The 23,920-nt window shown below is 43.0% G+C and overlaps 1 long non-coding RNA gene across 2 annotated transcripts in view; it reads left to right on the top strand.

Moving 5' to 3' along the window:
- Window positions 1–19,894: 19,894 nt before the first annotated feature.
- LOC142818262 (uncharacterized) overlaps window positions 19,895–23,920 on the top strand; it is a 102,321-nt gene continuing 98,295 nt past the window's right edge. For both annotated transcript variants that reach the window (XR_012895645.2, XR_012895646.2), the window contains exon 1: window positions 19,895–20,162. This is a non-coding gene — a long non-coding RNA (uncharacterized LOC142818262). The remainder of the gene's footprint in view (window positions 20,163–23,920) is intronic.

Consider the following 23,920-nt stretch of genomic DNA (forward strand, 5'->3'; position numbering starts at 1 on the left):
TTTATAGATGGAGCACTCTATTTGCCCTTTCTCTCCAGACTTCCAAGATTTTTCAAAGATGATAGCTAAAGGCTTAGATACATCCTCTATCAGCTCCTAGAGTATTCCAGGATGTATCTCATCAGGCCCTGGTGACTTGAAGACATCTAACTTTCCTACGTAATTTTTAACTTGTTCTTTTTTAATTTTAACTTCTAATTCTACCCCATTTCCACTAGCATTCACTAAATAAGGCATCTAATCACCATCAAACTTCTTGGTGAAAAATGAAACAAAGAAGTCATTAAATACCTCTGCCATTTCCTGTTATTGTTTCTCCCTCTTCAATGGCCTACACCATCCTTCACCTTCCTCTTGCTTTAATATATTTGAAGAATGTCTTCTTGTTACCCTTCATTGCTCTAGCTAGATTGAGCTCATTTTTATGCCTTTGCCTTTCTAATCTTGCCCCTGCATAATTACATTGTTTGCTTTTATCCATCCTTTGTATTCTGACCTAGTTTCAACTTTTTATATGACTCCTTTTTGATTTTTAGATTATCTGAATTCTCCTGGTTAATCCAAGGTGGTCTCTTGCCATACTTTCTGTCCTTCCAACGCAGTGGAAGTTGACAGCAGACACCCTCCCATTCACTCCACTTACCCTTCACCTTTTTGGTGGAGTGCCGGAGCTGATGGTAGAGCACTACATGGTTGATTTATCACGTTTATACTAGACACAATAAATTGACCCCTGCTGGATCAATTGCTGCCCATTGATCCAGCAGGTAATGAAGACATGCTCTCCGAATTGGAGAATTGCAGAATATCACCCTGAGAAAGGTACAAACACATGGCTAACACCTGGAGGAATGCATGTAGAGAGAGGTCAGAGGTGTAGCAAGCTCCATAGCTGTGACAGACAGTAATTAGGAATGAGTGAATTTAGTCTGGCTAAAATAAGAACCAGTCTGAATGTCTGCCTAAAAGTCAAACCAAATGAAACACTAAACTTGGCATGAAAATGAGTCTAATTCAAACTCCAGTCAATGTCCAAAACTTGGAACTAAAATAAGAGCTAAAGTGGATGAAAAACATTGAGTTAAACCATTGTTTTATTTAAAATGTTCAAACACCCTAATGATCTTTCATAGGGTTTGAAAGGTGACACTTCTCAGTGTTTTTTTTAAAGAATCTGTTGAATTCTGTAGCTCATTAAAATGAATTCTAATGAAAGGAAATGAATTCCTTCCACAAGAGAATGTGATTCTGGGAAACAAACAGTTTAATTTTCTTCTTACAAATAGTTTCCAAAAGTGAAATAAAAATATATTCTTGGTAGAAAATCAAAACTTTTACTACTGACCATGGCAGACATCTCCTTATACAACCTCTCCATATTGCCATTAAAATAAAAAGTAGCACAAACTGGATGAGATTCTAAACAGCCTATTAGTTTGCCATTGAAGCATAACCAATACCTCAACTAAAACAAGCAAACAAGCAGTCAAACATGTTAACATAATTTTCTATCATTTCTTTTTGATGTGGGTTGGATGGAAAAATCTGGGATGCAAGCCATGATGTAGATTTTCAAAATTGATTAGCATTTTTGGACACTGGCAGCAATTTCTGTGGTGGTGTAATTTACTTTAAGCTAAAATTGATTAACTTTTTTTAAAAAAAATGTGTACCAAAATTGCTATGCAAATCAAAGCAAATGAAGCCATGAAATGATGGTAGGAAGGAGAAATATAGTAAAATATTAGATCAATCCAATGAAGGCCAGTAGATATTGCAATTTCTGATATATGGCTGTGAATTGTTAGTCTTGTTTTTAGATTAGCTATTTGTAATTATCAAATACTTGTTACAGTGTATAAAGTAGTTAGCATGTTTGTGGAAGAAAGGTTGTTTTATTCAGTGTCATAACATTAATCACAGATAAACTCATTTTAGTTTTAATGTGGATGTAATATATAATTCCACAGAAGATCCATTGTGGCTTAATGTTAATGTCCACTTACTTTAATGTTTCAATGACTTTAAGAACTGTCATTGCAAATGTTCAGTCAATCCCAGATGACTGCTAGTGTAAATGGATTGTATTTTTACAGTTCTTTGACTTCCTCTCTATTACCAACGCACAAAAACAATCCTTACAGCAACTATGTTCCTTTGGTGTTATCAAACACAAACAGAAAGTTAAGGAGTGAGTCATACCAGGGCAGCTCTCAAAAGAATGAGATCCTTCAAAGGTCAGCCTTTCTTGCTCGTCAATTGTTGACATTTAAGCTTTTATTTCAGTCACTGATAATGTTTTCTGAGATAGTAGGGAAGAATTGCTGTGGTGGTATGCAATTATGGCTATAATGGGATGCAAAAATGCAAATGAGGTGGCATGTGCCAGTTCTTTGGAGTGCCTTTTGTCAGAATTGCTGGCACCATGAGCCTTTGATAGATACCATGTTAGTACTCGTAGTTAGAGCTCTGATATCTTTTTTTTTTTAAAGCATCTATAATATGCTATCTCCGGATGCTAATTAGAAGTAACCTTTGAAGATGAAAAATCCAGAGATCTGGAGGGTTTTTTTTTCGGTAAATACTAAAAACAGCATTGAACTAATTGTGACAGTATCACTTCACTGCAGAAGCAGATAGTATCTCTCTATAGGCCACATTTATCTACCAGTGCTTTTGTATCACTTTCAGTACTATTTATTATACCTTGTGTCCCTGAAATATTTTTCACACACTACTGTGCATTACTTTATTTTTATTTGCATTTTTGAAAGTAAGAGCTTATAAAACATAATGAACATGGGAGAATATTATTTCCACATATTTATTCACAAAATTAAACTTTACCTAAGATCTCTGCAACTTGAGTGTCTAGCTTTGTGTCAGGAAAAGCATAAGAAATATGATCTTCCATAATCATGTAAAATATCAATATACAATCTCTCACTCTCCCCTCCCCCCCAATCTAAATATATATTACACACTACATGATATAAAGCTTGATCTTGCAAGATGATAACCACTCTGGCCGTAATTCAGCAAAGAACTTAAATACATGTTTAAAGTTAAGCACTTGAAGTCATTCCATTGTCTTTAATGAAGTATCTCATGAATAGAGTTAAGCACTTACTTTATGGCTGGTTTGGGACTAAAATGTACAGCAGAATGAAGGATCAAATCTGTAATTCTCAGGGCCTACCACATCCCAATTTCTATCTAGTAATTACACTTAAAAACTCAGTGTAATTAATTATTGTGTTTTTGGTAGTTCAAAGTCAGGCTGATCTATAAATAATAATTTAAAAAGTGATGTCCACAGAGATATACATATCAAAGATGTTGGAATCAAGCATATGAAATGTTCAGACTTTTGTCTTGACTTCAGCCACCTGGATTCACTGTTATAAATTTAAAACATGCTCATGTATCAGACCCGGTGCAGAATCTGTATGTAGATAGGAAACAAAAAGGTAAAGCAAAAGGAAAAATGGTGAATCTCACTCAGCACTTCCTTATACCAATTCCACACTTTTAATGCTCCATTCGTCTGAAAAAGTGGGTTGTACCCACGAAAGCTCATGATACCATCTACATGTTTTGTTAGTCTTTAAGCTGCTGCTAGACTATTAATTGTTTTTTAAGTTTTTCCAATTCTACAGTGTTATTACTCCATTTAGATCAATAGTGAATCAGGTTCAGTAAAATTCTTTTCATGATGTTTTAGTGTTTCTTAAATTTAGGTGATTCCAAATGCAAGAATAGCTATTCAACTGTTAGTGGAAAAAAGGGAGCACATCTGAGTTTAATTGTACAGCTGTCAATACTTCTCTCTCCTTTGCTGCCTCTAATATATTCAGATTTTTAATTTCTAACACAGAAACCTTAAAACAATTAGATTAATTTCTGTGTGTTTGTGGGGTGTTTTGCATACAATATGCATTAACTTTGATGTTACTTCACTAGGGAGTTGGCTGTCAATCCTTGCGTACAGTATACTCCACAACTTCTTTATGTGGTTTTCTTTTATGATGCTCTCAGATATAAAGCTACTGTACTTTGGCTACCAACTTAATCAATCCTCATTATAATTATACTCATCACATTAACAACTTTGTATTACACTCAAAAATACTTAGCCCTGGGGAATGGTGTTAATAAGTAATAAGTAATAAGACAATACATATTCCCGGCAAAACTTGTGTCTTTTCTATTCCTCGCAGATATAATTTTCAGGTAGCTGTCTTTGCTTGTGAAATAAAGTAGATGATAGATTTTGAAGTCTTCCATCTAGTACTTGTGCCCGCTTGCTCTCTCTATTTCTCTTTTAAGAGGAGGCTCAGTTAAATAATTTCCTAAAGTAAAGCTCCATTAAACCAGAAGGGTGTGCAACCCTTAGATGTTTATAAATCAAAAAAGTAGTTTTGAGTCATACTATTCTAAAAACAGAAAGTTGGCTATGGCATAGAAACGTATTTATATTAATGTCCCATCTAAGAACTCCAGTCATAGACAAGGATCCACTGAGCTAGGTACTGTACAAACATAGAACAAAAAAGTCCCTGCCCCAAGGAATAAGGCCAGAGGCAATAGATGGGTAGATACAGACAGAGCTATGGGGTGGGACTATCCCAAATGGTGCTGGTGCCCTATGCAATCCAGCGTTGGTAACCCCCACCATAAGCGGGATGGGGAGGGGGTTGTCAACTCTCTTGCAATGGATGGACTGGCTGCTATTTACTGTAGTGATGTCCAGTCCATTGGGTCTATGAAAGTTGGCAACCTGGAGCAGGGCCAGGAGGGAGGTGCAAACCAGAGGAGCAGCAGGTGGTTGTGCTGCCGGCTGTAGAGAAGCAGTGCTGCCCCTTGTTCTGTGAGTCTTCTGGCCCTGCAAACGCTGCTCCTTGAATGGTGGGGCTGGGCACTGACCTCGAGAGGGGGCAACCAGGGGATAAGGGTGTGGCTGGCCAGATCACTGAGCCAGGGTTGGGCAGCCGAGTGATGGGGCTGTGGGCGGCCAAACCGGCACTAAGCCAGGAGTAGGTGGCTGGGGATGAGGTGGCCAGAGTCCATAGGCAGCATGTGTCTGCATAAGACACCATGACATTTGGGGGAATTTGGTGCCCCAAATTTCATGGTGCCCCAGTGTGGCTGTGTGTTTTGCCTATCAGTAGGGACATCCCTGTACAGGGGAGCATAAGGAAACTATGAGACAATAGTGGTTATTGAGACAGGGTGGGTGAGATTGTAGCCTATTTTGCTCTTGTCTATTACATGACGAATCAGTATGTAAGCTAAAACCAAGCTGAAGCCTCTATAACAACACTTTTAGCTCCTCTCTGTAGCATGTCAATAAGCCCTGATCTATAGAACAGAAAACTTTAAACAAGTTACCATGATATCTGGTTCTTGTTGAAGTCAGTAGCAAAATTCCCAGGATTTTACTCTCTATACAACAAAAAATTAAGCACCTCAACATCGGGCTGACAAGAACGGATTGGTTTGCTCTTCGTGGAAGTTCTTATAGTGCAAAAAAACTCTTTCCAATATGCTCTGATCTTCTGCAGCCGTTTACTTCGGAATGAGTGATTTTCTTATGATTTTCTGTATCGGAGTTCCATAAGTCTTCTCCGTGAGAAGGGCAGTCATAGTGGTGGTATTAAAAGTGTGTATTTTTGTGTCCATGACAATCATGTTACTTTTCCAAATCTTTTGGGACATGTGCTTGTAAAAAAAATAACTGATGTTATTCCAAGGCTATGTGAAGACTGCATCCCAAAGTATCCTGAAATACCAACACTGCGTCCAAGGAACGTGCCTGCTATTTCGGAAAAAAATTTGAAATAGTGGATGCTTTCTTTCACCATCCCTGTAAACCTCATACTATGAGGAATAAGGGATGGCTTGAAAGAACACTTTATTTTGAAATTAAATTGAAAAAAATATGCAAATTGTGTATCCTTTTTCTATTTTACAGTGCAGTCTAGACACAGCCCAGCTATGCTAGTTGTCTAGTCTTTGGTCTAATGATTCAGTTAATAAGCCCATCCTGATCGCACTGAAGTGAATGGGAACTCTGCTGTTGGTATCAATGCCTACCCAGCAGCTGGTCTGATGGTTTGATTTGGACATATGTTGATGTGGGAGTCTGCACAAATTGAAAACAACTTGTCTTCTGCAGGAAGTCCCTTCTCTTCAGAAATACTTAAAATATGTGAAAAACATAATTAGTTCCAGCATATAAATGTGAAGACCTAGGCTGTGTCTAGACTACAAAGAAAAGTCGGAAAAAAATACGCAAATTGTGGACTGCAATTTGCATATCTTTTCCAGCTATTCTTCTGAAAGAGGCTTTTCTGACATTTGGCCCATCTACACAGGCCCAATGTCGGAAAAAAAGCCTCTTTTGGAATATCCTCTCTTCCTTGTAGAACGAGGTTTACAGGGATGCCAAAAAAAATGTGTCTACTTTTCCTAACTTTTTTCCAGAAACTCTGCAGTCTAGACATCCCCCTATAGGGGCGTCTTATGGTCCTGACACTGAGACATGGAGTGCGCCAGATCTGGTAATCAAAGTACATCACCTAGTATGAAATTTCCTCTACTTTCCTTCCCACAACTCCATCCTTGTCCTCTGTCATGGAAGCAGCAGGGGATCCCCCATTGAATCTCGCAGGAGCAACAGAAGTGCCTCTCCCCCTGGGTTTTTCAGGAGTGGCTTCAGGGGGCACCCAGTACATACTCTAGCATCTGGAGTGACTCATACAGTTCTCTGCTGAGGATTATTAGCATGGCCTTAGAGCAGCAGTTCTCAGTCAGGGGTCCAGGGCCCGGGGCCTCCTGGAGAGCCATGAGCATGTTTCAGGAGGCCCACAAGCAGGGTCAGCATTAGATTTACTGAAGCCCAAGGACAGAATGTTCAAGCCCTGATGTATAGGGCAGTAGCTGGGGGACCCAAACCCCACCATCCGGGGCTGAACTTAAGCTTTGCGGGGAGCCCTGTGGCATGGGCTCCCAGGCAATTGCCCTGCTCTCTAACACAGGCCTCTGGCTTCTAATCTACTGGCTATGGAGGAAAAACAGGTGTTGTGGTATGGTTGGGCCATGAAGTTTTTAACGGCATGTTGCAGCAATGTCATCTTGGATTGAAAGGCCTCAGAGGGCTAGTCTGTGACTTTGAATACAAGCAGGCCTGGGGCACCTTAGGGACTCAAAACATATTGTGTCATGAGTTTTCATGGGTAAAACACACTTCAGATTCTGGGAGCACTTCATCTCTCTCGCAGCTAAGGCTACGTCTACACTGGCATGATCTTGTGCAAAAACTCTTTAGCACAAGAGTTCTTGCGTTAAAGTAGTTGCGCAAGAGAGCGTCTACACTGGCATGTGCTTTTGCATAAGAGATGTGCTTTTGCACAAGAGCATCCTTGCCAGTGTAGATGCTCTCTTGCGCAAGAAAGCTCTGATGGCCATTTTAACCATAGGGCTTTCTTGTGCAAGAAATTCATGTTGCCTGTCTACACTGGCCTCTTGTGCTTATTCCTGAGCGGGAGCGTCAGAGTTCTGGCGCAAGAAGTCCTGATTTTATACATTAGAACATCAGTTTATTGCGCAAGAACACGCGGCCAGTGTAGACAGGCAGCAAGTTTTTGCACAAGAGCGGCCGCTTTTGTGCAAGATCGCGCCAGTGTAGACAGAGCCCTACTGTTTCAGGCTTCCTGAAACTCCCCTGTCACAGAGTTACAGTCTCAGAGCTGTAAAGCTACTCCGAACGAAGTTCAAATAGGACCCTAGTGTGGTGTCTCACCTCAGGGCACACTCTCACTAGGGCAAATAGCCTCCTCCGCTTTAGCACTTCTTGGGTTTGACCTTTAGCGCCCTGTTCATCTGCTCCTGCAGTGAGTTCACCTGGGCTATGTCTAGACTGCAAGCCTCTTTCGAAAAAGCGCGTCTAGACTACAATACGCGGATCGGAAAATCAATCCGCTTTTTCGAAAAAGAGCGTCCTGACTGCTGGACGCTCTTTCAAAATTAAAAGCCACCTGGAACCGCTTCTGCCAGGGCATAGGGGCAGCATTTCCTTCCGGGTGCTGTTGTCTGCCCTTTGCAGAGACGCGTGGTTAAAGGGACGCCCCTGAACACCCGTTGCTCTGCTTCTGCAGCTGCCTTTGCTGTCCCTCTAGGAGGTAAGCAATGCATTGCAGTGCTGGTTTGAAGTGCTCAGCTTCCTGGGACACCCCAGCAGGTTTTTTGTTTGTGGAGGAGCGCTCGATGGGACACACATTCCAATCCGTGCACCGCCCCATCGAGCAGCCCAATTCATTAACAGAAAGGGCTACTTTTCTATGGTCCTCCAGGCCCAGGTCAACCATCATGGCCAGTTTTCTGACATTTGTGTTGGGTGGTCAGGGTGGGCACATGATGCCCGCATCTTCAGGAACTCGTACCTCTACCGGAGGCTTCAGGCAGGAACATTTTTCCCGCATCATGACTTTGCGGTTGGGGATGTGCACATGCCGGTGTGCATAGTGGCTGATGCCGCCTACCCCCTGATGCCGTGGCTGATGAAGCCCTACACCGGCCACCTGGATGCGAGCAAGGAGCAGTTTAATGCTCACCTTAACCGGGCTCGCAACCAGGTGGAATGTGCGTTCGGATGTTTAAAAGGGAGATTCCGGTGCTTGCTCACACGACTAGACATGGGGGAGAGCAACATCCCTGAGGTGGTGGCCGCGTGTTGCGTTCTCCATAACCTGGTGGAGAGGAAAGGGGAGGCCTTCCTACCAGGGTGGGGTACAGGTGCTAATGGTCAGGAGAGGCACTTTGCTCAGCCCCAGACAGCTGCTATCCGCCAGGCTCACCGGTCTGCTGTTTGCATGTGGGAGGCCCTACAGGAGCAATTCTCGATTGGAGGCCACTGACTCTACTGAGGGGCTTCTGCCTGGGGACTGGGCCCTGGCCCAATAGAAGCTTCCCTCCACAACCCATCTCCTGACTCTGTTTGGAGAAATAATAAACACCAGGGTTTGTCTCAAAATAATAAGTTCTGTTTTATTTTTTTAAATATCACTCACTGGAAAATAGTATAACTGTTGCAAACTTAAAAAAGCTTTTGTTCATTTTTGATGTAGGAAATATACTTTCATGCCAAACTATGTACAATAAACACTTTGTTTTACACATTCCTTTTCATTTAACTGGGGTGATGGGGGTGCTTGAAACCTGGAGGGGGGAAGGGGACTTGAAACCTGGTGGAGGAGGGAAAGGGGACTTGAAACCTGGAAGGGGGAAGGGGATCAGGTTGCATGGTGCTTGCCTGATCTCAGTCTCCTGCTTGGCCTCTGGGGTCTGTGTGACTGGCTCCAGGGTGAGGGTCACCGTCTCCTCACTGTCCTCCTCTGGCACCATGTCCCCATCTCCAGATTGCTTTGGGTCCTGCTCTGGCGTGTCCACCACAGGGTCCACCAAGCCTGACTGCACGAGACGCCGTGGTGTGCGTGGTTCACCACCACCCAGGATCTGGTCCAGCTCAGTATAATAGGGGCAGGAGTGGGGGGCTACCCCAGGACGGGCGCTATCCTCCCTGGCCTTCGCATATCCTTGGCGCAGCTCCTTAACTTTGGAGCGCACCTGGTTCTGGGTGCGGGGGTAGTGTCCTTTCTGGGCCAGGGCCTCTGCCATGCGGCCATAAATGTCCGCATTTCACCGCCGGCTTTTTAGGGCTTGTAAGGCCTCCTCCTCTCCCCAGAGCTCGAGAAGGGTCTTGAGCTCTGGCCCAGACCATGATGGTGCCCGGCATTTGGAGCCCCTGGTTGGGTCCCCAGAAGGGTCTCTAGAAGCGCCAGGAGGGTCATGGGGCTGGGACATGCTGCACTTAACCAGCCGTGTGCTCTGGCTGCTTTGCTGCCACAAGTGGCTGTGAGGGTGCCTGTCCCTTTAACAAATGGCTGCAGACAGGAACCAGAGACATGCAACGCATGCCCCAGATTGTCCACCAGGGCTTCTTCCTGGAGGCCATTATTTTCGAATAAATGGCCTCCCCGCGTCCACACTCACTTATTTTCGACAGATCTCCATCGAAAAAGGCGTTCTTCCTTGTGCAATGAGGTTTACCACCGTCGAAAGAAAAGCCGCGTTCTTTCGATTTAATTTCGAAAGAATGCGACTGTAGTCTAGACGCAGGTGAAGTTTTTTTGAAAAAAGGCTACTTTTTTCGAAAAAACCCTTGAGTCTGGACACAGCCCTGGATGGGACAGCTGGGGAAGCTTTACACTCACTCTCCACCCCCCAAATGGGAATGCACACCAGCTTCTCAGCTAGAAGTGACTCTCAGAGACCAAAATACAGGATTATGTAGCACTTTAAAGACTAACAAGATGGTTTATTAGATGATGAGCTTTCATGGGCCAGACTCACTTCCTTTGGCCCACGAAAGCTCATCATCTAATAAACCATCTTGTTAGTCTTTAAAGTGCTACATAGTCCTGTATTTTGCTTCAGCTACACCAGACTAACACGGCTACATTTCTATTACTATTCTCAGAGACCAGTGTTTCTCAACTAGTGGTATGAGCACCCCTTAGGGGTCCTTGAGAGAAGTCTGGGGGGCACATCAACACAACTGAAATTTGGAGAAAACTGAATTTTTGCTGTAAGTTTTACAGCGCTTTATTATTTTTTTACTTTTTACACTCAAAAATGTCATCACCAATCCGGCTACGATTAAGTTGTTTAAACAAATGTGTTTCAGTGGTAGAATTTTTTTTTAAAAGGGGTACTTTATAAAAAAAGATTGAGAAACACTGGTCTAGACTGCAGGCTTCTTTCGGAAGAAACTTTTCTGGGAGCCATCTTTCGAAAAAACGTCTTCTGAAAGAGAGCGTTCACACTGCGAAAGTGCATTGAAAAAGCAATCTGCTTTTTTGAAAGAAAGCGTCCACACCAAATGGACGCTCTCTCACATTTAAGCTGTGATTACTATGGATGGAATGGCCACCAGGGCACCTGTGCTTTTTCCCCTTTCCACTTCTTGCAAAAGAACTCCCTCTTCCCCATCCATACATACCTTTTTCCAAAAGAGCTCTTTTGGAAAAAGGCTTCTTCCTTGTAGAAAGAGGTTTACCAATGTCGGAAAAAACCCTCTGTTCTTTCATTTTTTTTCCTGAAAGAACACAATTGGATGTAAGTGAAGTTTTTTTTAGAAAAATGGCAGTTTTTCCAAAAAAACTCTGCAGTGTAGACATACCCTCAGCCTGCACTGTAGAACAGAAGGGGTTATAAGCCATCTTCAGTCAGCTCCTTGTAAGGGACAGGCTCTGGCTATCAGTCGCCAAGATACAAAGTGTCAGCCACTCTCTGTGTCTGGGCAGTCAGTCAGTGTTCTCTACAGTGATCACACACCCTTATCCCACCACCTAGATACCTGAATAACACATTGGGGAAACTGAGGCATGCACCCAGTATTTAGAGGAAACATTACGAACAATCTCACTTTGTAACAACTCCATTTGTTAATTTTTCTTCACTATTATTTGGATTAGAATTCTACTTTATTTTTTAATGCTGTCCAGAGCTCCCTGTAAGGTGGATTCATGTGCAGCTACTCAGGAGAAATTCAAATGCTTGCCAGCTGATAGCAGAGCACCCACACGTAGGTTTTTTGTTTCTATTTGTGGTGCACACTCACACATGCCTTGGTGCACATAAAAATGTATTCCGCACTTGGATGGAAAAGATTAGAGGCTAAGATTCTGCCCTTTTCACATCACCCCAGGGTCTGAGGGCCTTGCCGTGGGCATATACTGCCTGTGTATTGTTAGAGAAGAAACAGGCGACCCAAGAGCTGATGGGGTAAAAGGAACTGCTTTATTGCCTACACACGTTTACTTTGGACATTCAGCACAACATCAGAGTGGCCATAACTTGGTGCCAATTACACCCTTTTATCTATTTTAGTATGTTAATTCATACGTCAATCATTACTTTTCCTAAAGCCTTATTTAGTAATGTCAACACCCATAAAATGAATAGTAATAAGCAAATAATAAATACAATTATACCCACCCCTAATTACAATGTACAGAATTTCTAATTGAATCAAAACTTTCTAAATCAGCAGGTTATAAAGATTACAAGAAATTTTATAAAAATTAAAATATTTTATCCAGCGCCAATGAGGATAAGCAAAAGATGCAACAAAATAGAGCAGCTGCATGCTTACCTATTTTTCTAGGCAACAAAAACAAAGGGAAAGAGCATGTCCAAAGGTAATGCCAGCTGTGGTTGAAATCCTTACCACCCTCTCAGACCAGTATTCATTTTACATATCCCAACATGTATTAATATAGCCTTGATAACATTAGGCATGTCTACATAGCAGGGGTAAGCCCAAAATAAGCTACGCCACTTGATCTATGTCAATTGCGTAGCTTAAGTCAAAATAGCTTATTTCAGTTTTTGGTGCTGTCTACGCAGCAGGAAGACCGAGAAAGAGCACTCTTCCTCCAACTTCCCTTATTCCTCATATAATGAAGGTTACAGGTGTCAGAGTAAGAAGTCCTCCAGCTTGACAGTATTTTGACATTATGTCGAAATAACTGCTTGTAGTATAGACACAGACTATGTTATTTCAGAAGAATGTGAGTTATTACTGCTGTTTAGTCCATAGTTCTCAGAATCCATTACATAGCCGCTCAGTGAATAGATATAATATGGAATGAAGCACAAATTGTCAGCGGTGGTGATATGAGCAGTGGACAATAGTAACTTCTGGTTTATAGATTTTGTGTTTTCTGACAGGTGCTAACCCCCCAAGTTGTGTTTCAGTGGGTACCTGTAAAACTTATATATTTTGACACCCTTCGAATTATTATGAGGCTGCACACCAGAAATGTGGCTTAAGCCATGAAATGAAAGTTTAATAGGAAAGGAACGCAAAGTGATGGACACAAATAGTTCAGCCACCGTGTATATTAGGCAATCACCAGCTTGGATTTCTCCTTTACTTTTGGCATGCGAAATGTTGACTGAGAGTCAAGTGGATCCCTATAGCTGATGAGCTACCAAATGCTAATGTTTGTTTAGCTCAACTGGCGCTGATCTGTACTTTGTTTTTGGAGCTAAAGGTGTAGGGTTCTAGTCTAGTGTTTGCATCCATGCGAGATTTTACATAATAATTATGTCTAATGTCTGAACCTCTTGGGTCCCTCGCTACTAGTGCCCAGCTGTTGAATTTGGATATCTGTGAAATTTAAGTACTTAGTACTAACTTTTTTTTCCTAATGTAGGTGGGTGTATATGTGCAATCCTTTTCTGGTTTTGTGAAGTGTAGGGACTGCTTTAACTTTTCCCTCTTTAAACTCTGTACTGGATTCTGTGAAGGGGCTAGAAAACAGTATATACTAATCTTGTCTCTCTCAAAACTTTTCTTTCACAGCTTGAGATCTGCCTCCAACAGTGAAGCAATAGAAGTTCCACAACACAAACTGATAGAATCTGTCTGACTTTTGCTGATTTTTTTCTACACAAACTGTTACAAAAAGTCTATCTTAAAATAAGAAGAAATAACTTAAAAATCATGCCTGAAGAAGGAAAAACACTATTATGCAAGATAAAAGGACAAAGGACACAAGCCAAAAGTGACATCATTTTAGTAGGCTGGGAGAAGTTGATAGGTCTCAGAAAGGTTTCCTCCACAAATTTCTCTTGGTAAAAAGAGGAAATTAGCAAAATTTATCAGAAAGTTGCCACAACCCCACAGAAGAAGATCCCTATCAATTGTACCTATAAGGATGCCCCAGAAGTCAGAGCCTGAAGCTTGTGACTAGAACTAATCATCCAACTGTACCTCATCACTACTGAGCTTGATTGGGCACTAGAAGAACCTGGGTTCATTCAACTCCAGAGCTGTGCAGCTCAGACCCTTTTAAAAGAGGAACCGGCTCATAATCTTTCCCCTAAAAAGAGTTAAGCATTGCTGTTTCAGTCAGAAAAGGAGGAAAACTATTCAGATGCCAGCTAACACAGCAATACACAAAACTAACTCATATTCTTTAATTTAACCCAACTGCCTTCAAAATGACCACTCAAATTCTAAGTGACATTTCTCAGACCTACAGTCAGAAGGCCCACCTTCTTTCTAGGCATATAAACTCCTGGGTAGTTTATATGCCCTGGGTTCTGGGTAGTTCTGTGGTAAGAAGGATATTCATATTAGGTAGTGTTGATTCAGTTCTTAGTAATCATCCCCAACTACCTGACTGCAACAATTCCCCATTAAGGTATGTTTCTGACAATTGTCTAATGTCTAATTGGTCTCTTAAATGTTTACTGTTCCCATGGATAACTCCTTTGCTGTTGCGATACCCAGGACAAATACAGGCTTTTATTGAAAATAATTCTTGCTACCTGTGCTCCATGCCTTCGAAGGGAGGTTTGTATTTTTCAATACTACCCCAGCATACACCAACATAAAGGCAAGGGTCTGCTTGCCTAATGCCAAGAGTGATAAAACCACACCCACACGTTTATACAAGTGCAGGCAGTGAGCTGTGTGTCTTGGGTCAGGCATCTTTACCCTACAGTCTAGGTAACTATTGAACATTGTAATTATTGTGAGCTGTTGCATCCCAATAGGCTATTAGCCAATTAATCCCTGATGCCTCCTGAAGATCCCAGTGACAGTGGAGTTCAGAGTAGCTCCAGGAGTGTGAGAGGAGCAGCCGATCTTAGAAAAAAGTGTTACCTGTTACTGAGGGGATCCTTCCCATGCTTTCTTGCAGGGGTGGGGAACAACTGAGGACACTTTCTGGCTGACCCAGCTAATGTCATTGGTAGGGCTAGAGAATCTCCCTCTGTGCTCTCCAGCATTTACAGCTGCCTCATCTAGGTAAGCTAGAAAGCAAAGATTGCAGTGGGGGTAGATATTAGAAAACACTATTTTACTAGGAGGGTGGTGAAGCACTGGAATGGGTTGCTTAGGGAGGTGATAGAATCCCCATCCCTAGAGTTTTTAAAGTCCCAGCTTGACAAAGCCCTGGCTGGGATGATTTAGTTGGGGTTGGTCCTGCTTTGGGCAGGGGGTTGGACTCAGTGACCTCCAGAGGTCTCTTCCAACCCTAAGATTCTAAGAAAGAAGCTCCTAGTCCCCTCTTGCCCCATGAAGGACCAGACTTATTTTGGCCTATATGGATTAAATCCTGTCTCCGTGCCCTAAAATGGAGGTGGGGGAAACAACCAGGATTCGATGGCTACCAGCCTCACAGTGTAAATGAGACCTGCTCTCTTTGATGCTGTATAGTGTGCTTCAAACAAAACCCTCATTAATAGACTTTGGATAAAGAGCTTCACAGACTGTACACCACAGTCATACATCTAGTCTCTCCTCTACTTTGTTTGCCGGCTTGCAGTATCTCACCAGTGTTCTCAGCCTGCTGAGCTGGAGTGCACGTTTGCTCACTAGGAGTGAAGGATAATTAGTTCCCCATGTTGGTTATATCCTGCGCCTCTTCTGAGTTGAGGTTGACAGCCATGTGGAGCATTGTGATGTGGAACACTGGTCATTAGGGACAGAGCTGAGATTACCTATCTTATTTCCTCTCTGACCTAAGGTCAGAATTGAATCATGGTCCCTGAAGTGAAAGGCTTTTGCTTTGTACCTAATGCCAGTATGCTAAGTAGCTTCTTCATAGCCAGCACCTCAGACAGCCTGGAAATCTAAAATAGACATCATAATTAATGTGGGTAATATGAATAAAATGGCCCTCCACATTATAAAGCCTGATTTGTTTGCTTAGGAGCCATGTTACCAGGGAAGCAATGAGAGTTTTGGTTGTATGAATGTTATTAGTCCAGTATCCGCTCACCTAGTAATGGATTATTGGTGTCATTGGAAATAGGAAGATAAAAATGTGTGACATTGAGGGGCCAAAGACCAGATCCTTGCTGCAAAGGGGCCTCATTAAAGGCATAGGAAGCCTTATCAAAGCCTTATTAAAGAAGCCTTCTTAAAGGCACAGGAAGAAACCATCCCGATGTGCAGCAGGAAAAGAAAATATGGTAGGCAACAAGATTGGCTTACTGGGGACATCCTTGGTGAGCTTAAACACAAAAAGAAAGCTTACAAGAAGTGGAAACTTGGATGGATGACTAGGGAGGAGTATAAAGATATTGCTTGAGAATGCAGGGGAGTTGTCAGGAAGGCGAAAGCGCAATTGGAATTGCAGCTAGCAAGGGATGTGAAGGATAACAAGAAAGGTTTCTATAGGCATGTTAGCAATAAAAGGGTGATCAGAGAGGGTGTGGGGCCCTTACTGGATGAGGGAGGTAACCTAGTGACAGATGATGCAGGAAAAGCTAAAGTACTTAATGCTTTCTTTGCCTTTGTCTTCACGGACAAGATCAGCTCCCAGACAAATGCACTAGGCAACACAGTATGGGAAGGAGGTGGACAGCTCTTGGTGGGGAAAGAAAAAGTTAGGAACTATTTAGAAAAGCTAAACATACACAAATCCATGGGCCTGGATTTAATGCATCCGAGGGTACTGAGGAAGTTGGCAAGTGTCATTGTGGAGCCTTTGGCCATTATCTTTGAAAACTCATGGAGATCAGGAGAGATCCCGGGTGACTGGAAAAAGGCAAATGTAGTGCCTATCTTTAAAAAAGGGAAGAAGGACAATCCAGGGAACTACAGACCAGTCAGCCTTACCTCAGTCCCTGGAAAAATCATGGAGGGGCTCCTCAAGGAATCCATTTTGAATCACTTGGGAGAGAGGAAAGTGATAAGGAATAGTCAACATGGATTCACAAAGGGCAAGTCTGAGTGCCTGACCAATCTGATTAGCTTCTATGATAAGGTAACTGGCTCTGTGGATATGGGAAAGTCAGTGGATATGATATACCTTGACTTTAGCAAAGCTTTTGATACAGTCTCCCACAATATTCTTGCCAGCATGGTAAGGGAGTATGGATTGGATAAATGGACTGTAAGATGGATAGAAAGCTGGATAGAATGTTGGCCCCAACAGGTAGTGATCAACAGCTCAATGTCAGGTTGGCAATCTGTTTCTAGCGGAGTGCCCCAAGGATCGGTTCTTGGACCAGTTTTGTTCAACATCTTTATTAATGACCTGAATGAGGGGATGGATTGCACCCTCAGCAAGTTCACAGATGACACTAAACTAGGAGAAGAGGTAGAGATAGGGTCCAGAGTGACCTGGAACAGATTAGAGGATTGGGCCAAAAGAAATCTGATGAGGTTCAACAAGGACAAGTGTAGAGTACTGCACTTGGGATGGAAGAATCCCAATCATTTTTACAGGCTGGGGACCGACTGGCTAAATAGCAGTTCTGCAGAAAAGGACCTGGGGATTACAGTAGATGAGAAGCTGGATATGAGTCAACAGTATGCCCTTGTAGCCAAGAAGGCTATTGGCATATTGGGGTGCATTAGGAGGAGCATAGCCAGCAGATCCAGAGAAGTGATTATTCCCTTTATTCGGCTCTGGTGAGGCCATATCTAGAATATTGTGTCCAGTTCTGGGCCCCCCACTATAGAAAGGATGTGGATGCATTGGAGAGGGTCCAGTGGAGGGCGACCAAAATGATTAGGGGGCTGGAACGCATGACCTATGAGGAGAGATTGAAGATTTGGGTTTGTTTAGTCTGCAGAAGAGAAGAGTGAGGAGGGATTTCATAGCAACCTTCAACTTCCTGAAGGGAGGTTCCAAAGAGGATGGAGAATGACTGTTCACAGCAGTGATGGTTGGCAGAACAAGGAGTGATGGTCACAAGTTACAGTGGGAGAGGTCTAGGTTGTATATTAGGAAAAACTGTTTCACTAGGAGGGTGGTGAGGCACTGGAATGGGTTACCTAGGGAGGTGGTGGAATCTTCATCCCTAGAGGTGTTTAAGTCTCGGTTTGACAAAGCCCTGGCTGGGTGGATTTATTTGGGATTGGTCCTGTCTTGGGCAGGGGGCTGGACTTGATGACCTCCTGAGGTCTCTTCCAGCTCTATGATTCTATAGAATCCGGTGTAATGGGCACCCTGGGGATTTCAGGGAATGTAAAGAATTCCTGAGCATGATAGGGTACGTCTACACTACCACCCTAGTTCGAACTAGGGTGGTAATGTAGGCAACCGGAGTTGCAAATGAAGCCCGGGATTTGAATTTCCCGGGCTTCATTTGCATATTGCCGGGCGCCACCATTTTTAAATGTCCGCTAGTTCAGACTCTGTGCCCGCGGCTACACACGGCACGAACTAGGTAGTTCGGATTAGGCTTCCTATTCCGAACTACTGTTACTCCTCGTGGAATGAGGTGTACCGGTAGTTTGGAATAGGAAGCCTAATCCGAACTACCTAGTTTGTGCCGCGTGTAGCCGCGGGCACGGAGTCCGAACTAGCGGGCATTTAAAAATGGCGGCGCCCAGCAATATGCAAATGAAGCCCGGGAAATTCAAATCCCGGGCTTCATTTGCAACTCCGGTTGCCTACATTAACCACCCTAGTTTGAACTAGGGTGGTAGTGTAGACATACCCATAGAGACATACTTCTTCCTTCTCCATGTAGGAAGTCACTGGGGCCATAAAAAGCATGGTTTGTGAAGAGTGAATGTGTATACGTGAACCCAACATATATATGTTCTCCATCACCAATGTAGGAGCCTGATTTGTGTCTAGTGACTGAGCCCTTTTAGGCCCTATCTAGCTGGTTGACTCAGAAGGAGCCCTTATTCCAGGACTAGAAATAGGTTCCTCAATGGCTCTTTTCTTTGGATGCTCGCAGCTGCTATTGAGAACAAGGTCTGCAGGACACCTAATCATCCCCTTCCATTGTCAGCCAGAGGTTTGGAGGGTCTGAATCACTTTTATTCTTTCAAGACAAACCGATAATATGTTAAGCAATCTGTCTTTCCCCCCACCCTGCCAACATCATTGTTGTGTGTCTTTGCATGTATGCTAGATACACATTTAAGTATATGTGCCTTATAGACATGTGCGTGTTTATATAAATTATGCACGTGTGTAAGTTATTTTATCCCTTTTAAAAATCATAAAACTGCCATTAGGAATGTGGGTTGTACTAAAAATGTATCAATCACAAATTTTTACATAATATATGTATACTTAATTAGCTAACACTGGTTTAAATTCTTCATGGTATTCACTGATTCCATTGCAGTGACTATTTTGTCACAATCTAGTATGCTATTTTTACAGCTAGCTTCTATCACTGCTGGTAGGTAACTATGTGATATATAACTTGCAAGCAGTCCTGCTGTTTGTTACTGGCAATTAATTTCTCTGCTGCCTTTCTTCCATTCAGACCAGGCCTTTATGCTCTAAATCCAGCTATTCTAATACTCCCCACTTCTGCTGTGTAGAAAAGACTCAGACTGACAGATTATCGCAGGGCAGTTAAGCATGTAATTGCTCAAATGAGTTAAAATCCCTTCAAATATCTGTCTTTGTACCTCATCACACCACTTCATGGACTCAAATATTTGACAATTGATGAAGATAAACTAAAGGGATCTTCATTAGCTACCAACCACCGTGACAAGCTTCTTTCAGCTAAAGGCTGGCGAATTTTGGGACTTATTATCTACTTAAAAACTGCAGGAAAGCAGAAAAATACTTCAGTGTACTTTAGACTAGAGAAAACTAGGAGCTTACATGGTAGTTAGGGTCAAACAAAACTGCAATTTGTTAATCTAGAGCTGTACTTGTCAAAAGTGTGCTGTGAGACACTCAAGAAATCTGAATAAAAATTTAAGGGAAATATATCAAAGTTCTGATGGCAGCTGTCATCAAAACCTTTTGGTAAATGGCAAATACAATGATCGTATTCATTACAACATCAGGGAGCAGCAGAAATCCATTTGCCAAATGAAGCCCTTTTATTAGCGCATAGCAGCTACACTGGTGTGAAATAACAGCTTCTCACTCACTCAGTTTTGATGTCAGGTGCCAAGCCCAAGTTGAGGGATGGTGGAGGTGAGCTGTATGAGAAATCTTCAGGTATCTTTAGAGTTCTGACTGAACTGGAAAGGATTAAACTGGATGAGCACTGAGGGTACATCAAGCCTTCCTCTGTTTTGATAGCCCACCAATCAAATGGATAGAAGTGCCCATTAATGGCACCTAGATGAGAAGTGGACACAAGTAAGTGTGTGTGTGTGTGTGTGTGTGTGTGTTTGTTTCATGGTTTCACTGAAGTCAATGGGACTAGAATGTCAACCATCACTGGGAAAAATCATGGTTTTGTGAAATGTGGGCACGCATCTGCATGTGTGTCTGCATGCATACACACAGGCACAAACACATCTGTGTGTATGCATTCTGTGTGTATATATACACAATGACATACACACACTTGTACTGTATATCACTTTTTTCCTCAAAAAATGGCATTCAGCTTGTGAATGGAAAGAAATTGTCATTTGACTGTACTGGGTAACATTTATATCCTTTTTACCTTTGTGCAAGGGGTAGATTCAGGCCATTCTACAGTGACACCAGGTAGTCAGGGAGGTAAAATTTGAATAACAGTATTTTTTTTTATTGTTTCCTTCCTTAAGTATTTTACAAACTTTACTTAAAGCCTATGACTCTTGTGAGGTATAAATGGGATTCATATCAGCCACCACTGAAATTCATTCATCTCTAAGACAGTGGTCCCCAAATGGGGGGGAGGCAGTGGACTGTTTGGGGGATGCATGCCATGGGGGATAGAGAGCGAGAGTATTCCCCAGTCCTTCTGCTGCCAGCCCAGCAAGCTTCAAACCCTGCTGCAACTCCATTCTTCCTCCGGCTCTGCCCATAGCTGGAGCTCCAGCTATGTTCCACTCCCAGCTGCAGCCCCACCCTGGCCTCAGCCCATCTCCTGCCCTGGCTGTAGTTCCACTCCATCTCTGCTTCATCTGCAGTCCAGCTCTTCCCTCCTCCCTCCTCCCCCCACCTCCACCCACAGGCCAGTGTTTCCTCTGGCCTCAGTTCTGCCCAAAGCTCTGCCTTCATTCCAAGCACCTTAGCTGAAGAAATAATGTGTGAGAGAGGTGGGACGGGGTTGCAGACAGATTGCATTACTGGTGAGGGGGAATGACAGGAAAAGTTTGGGCCCTTCTGATTTAAGGTGTCTATCTCTAAAAGTTCATAGGAACACAATGTAGGAATAGATGATGTTTATGGGAACTCAAGTTTGGCCAGAACACCAGAGTAACAGCTCCACTTACATACAAAAATACCTTGGGATTTGACCTTCAATTTGTAGAATTATTTAGCTCTTTGCTTGATGTTTCATCCTAAAGCAGCATAATGCACTTAATCCTGTACTTGATTACGAACAGAATACGGAAGTGCTTTCTACGAACTACTAAATTCCCAACACTATTTTTGATGAATCTGGGTTTTCCTGAGAAATTCCCCATTAATGTATTAGCCCAACATAGCTTTGATCAGTTTATGACATTGCACGAGGCCACAGCACAAGGGGATGTGTTTGCAGGTTGGAAACAATAGTAGCATATGACCAAGGCCCATGACCAAAAGGGACTTGTTCCTTTTTGTTAGCGGGTGGATGAAAAAAGATGATTATTGCTTTTGCTTTTTGAAGCTTAAGAAGGTTTGGGAAGAGTGGAAGGAATTCCATTATACTTTTTAAAATTAATTACTGAATCCAGGAGGCAAATAGATGGTTCTGCCATGCCTTAAAAATTAGTTTTGACCAAGATAGCACATATATCAGAACCAATGCAGTTAGTAGGGACTGTCTATTTGTTCTGTGTTTGATCAGCACCTAATACAATGGAGGTGGTCGAACTTATGACTGCTACTGCATATAAATTATAGAACTAGGGATACATGCTGATTCTTGAGTTTCCTGTCAGTCTTTCTTTTTCTAAAGCTGGGTAAGGCTGACAGACCCCAGGTCCTCTCTGGGTGGAATCAAACTTGGGACCTCTGGAGCTTCGTGCATGAGCGTCTATTGCATGAGCTAAAAGCTGACTGGCTACAATAGCAGATTCATAATTCTCTCTGTAAGTGGTCTTGGTGCCACTAGATAGGAAAATGTAAGGGTTACAGCTGCACATGTTACTGTAGTTCTAGGGAAGCATTCCTACCGTGGGTTTTCTCTAGGAGGGAATAGATATATCTGTGTAATGATTCATGTTTTACATATGGAAACACGGCATGTTCTTAAAACCTGCATTGTCTATGTATTGATAGTGCAATAGCACATGTTGCCTTATGTTACATACTCTAGCTCAGGGATTTTTCTATTAGTGCAAGTTTCAGAGTTTTTCTGTTTGTCTTATAGCCAAAGGGCCATGATACCCGTCCTGAGTCCTCTGTGTGTGCCATGTACAAGGGGGGAGAGATTTTTCTGGTAACTGCCTGTTATCCTCTCATGTCTTTTCTCCTCAGCTCAAGGATTTTATACTTTCTCTGGGTTGGGATGGGAAGTCTTTGGCAGTAGAAGTTGTACCCTGTTGCCTAGTTAGGGGAGAACAGCATGGGAAATACAATGTGACCAGAATGAAGCTTCCCTGGGAGAGTCAACTGGTCAGGCCAATGCTTTATGTGTGGATAGACAGGAGTCTTAATCTTCATGAGGTGACCTCACACAAACACAGCTCCATTTTATCAATGGCCCACTGTTTCTTTTGGTGGCTGGCCTAGTGGGTAAAGTTCTGGCCTAGAAGTTAGAACCCCAGGCTCAGCTAATGACCTGCTCTTGGACCACTTTCCTCTGCCACCTTTGTTAGCCATGTCTTTCTCCATTCTGAGCTCTTCAGGGCAGGAGCTGTCTCTTAGGGTATGTCTACACTACCACCCTAGTTCGAACTAGGGGGTATGTAGGCAACCGGAGTTGCAAATGAAGCCCGGGATTTGAATTTCCCGGGCTTCATTCGCATATTGCCGGGTGCCGCCATTTTTAAATGTCCGCTAGTGCTGACTCCGTGCCCCGTGGCTACACGCGGCATGGACTAGGTAGTTCGGATTAGGCTTCCTATTCCGAACTACCGTTACTCCTCATTCCACGAGGAGTAATGGTAGTTCGGAATAGGAAGCCTAATCCAAACTACCTAGTCGGTGCCTTGTGTAGCCGCGGGGCACGGAGTCCGCACTAGCGGACATTTAAAAATGGCGGCACCCGGCAATATGCAAATGAAGCCTGGGAAATTCAAATCCCGGGCTTAATTTGCAACTCCGGTTGCCTACATACCCCCTAGTTCGAACTAGGGTGGTAATGTCCACACTACCACTTACTATGTTCATACAGTGCCTATTACAATGGGACTCTAATCTGCCTTGTCTGTGGTGGGGTTTTATAGTGCTGCCCGGCACTATAGTATCTGAGCATGGCTGAAACCTCTGGCACTAAATATAATAAATACAAACTGTAACGTGACAGACACTATCCAATTGGTCTCTGGAGAGATTACCAATGTGCTGCAGAATTACAGGGGATAGAGGAGAGGGTGACATTGGGCTGAGTGGGCTGTTGCTGATCATTTGGCAGTGTGAGTTGCACAGCAGTGGCTGGTTAGGTATTTGAGTGTGCAAGAGAGCCAAAGTGGAGCACAATCAGGGCCAAACCTAACCAACTGGCAACTCCGGGCGACTGCCCAGCTCACCTGTAGGGTCACCAGGTGGTTTAAAAAAATACTGGGCAAAAATTTGTCAAGCAAAATAATAATAATAAAAAAGGTTGGGGAGTGGGGAGTAACTGGGGAAGCTGAGGAGAGGATTCGGGAGGTCAGGCTGAAATGCAGTCGCAGCCCACCCTTAGGACTGGCTCTGAGCACAATCAAGGGAAGATGAGCAGTGTGTCTGTGAATTCCTGGGACCAGGTCTACACTAGACATGGTAGCTTGGCTGAAGGTATGCAACTTCAGCTATATGGAATACGTAGCTGG

The sequence above is a fragment of the Pelodiscus sinensis genome, chromosome 14, assembly GCF_052426305.1.
Source record: "Pelodiscus sinensis isolate ZL-2025 chromosome 14, ASM5242630v1, whole genome shotgun sequence".
Taxonomy (NCBI): Eukaryota; Metazoa; Chordata; order Testudines; family Trionychidae; genus Pelodiscus; species Pelodiscus sinensis.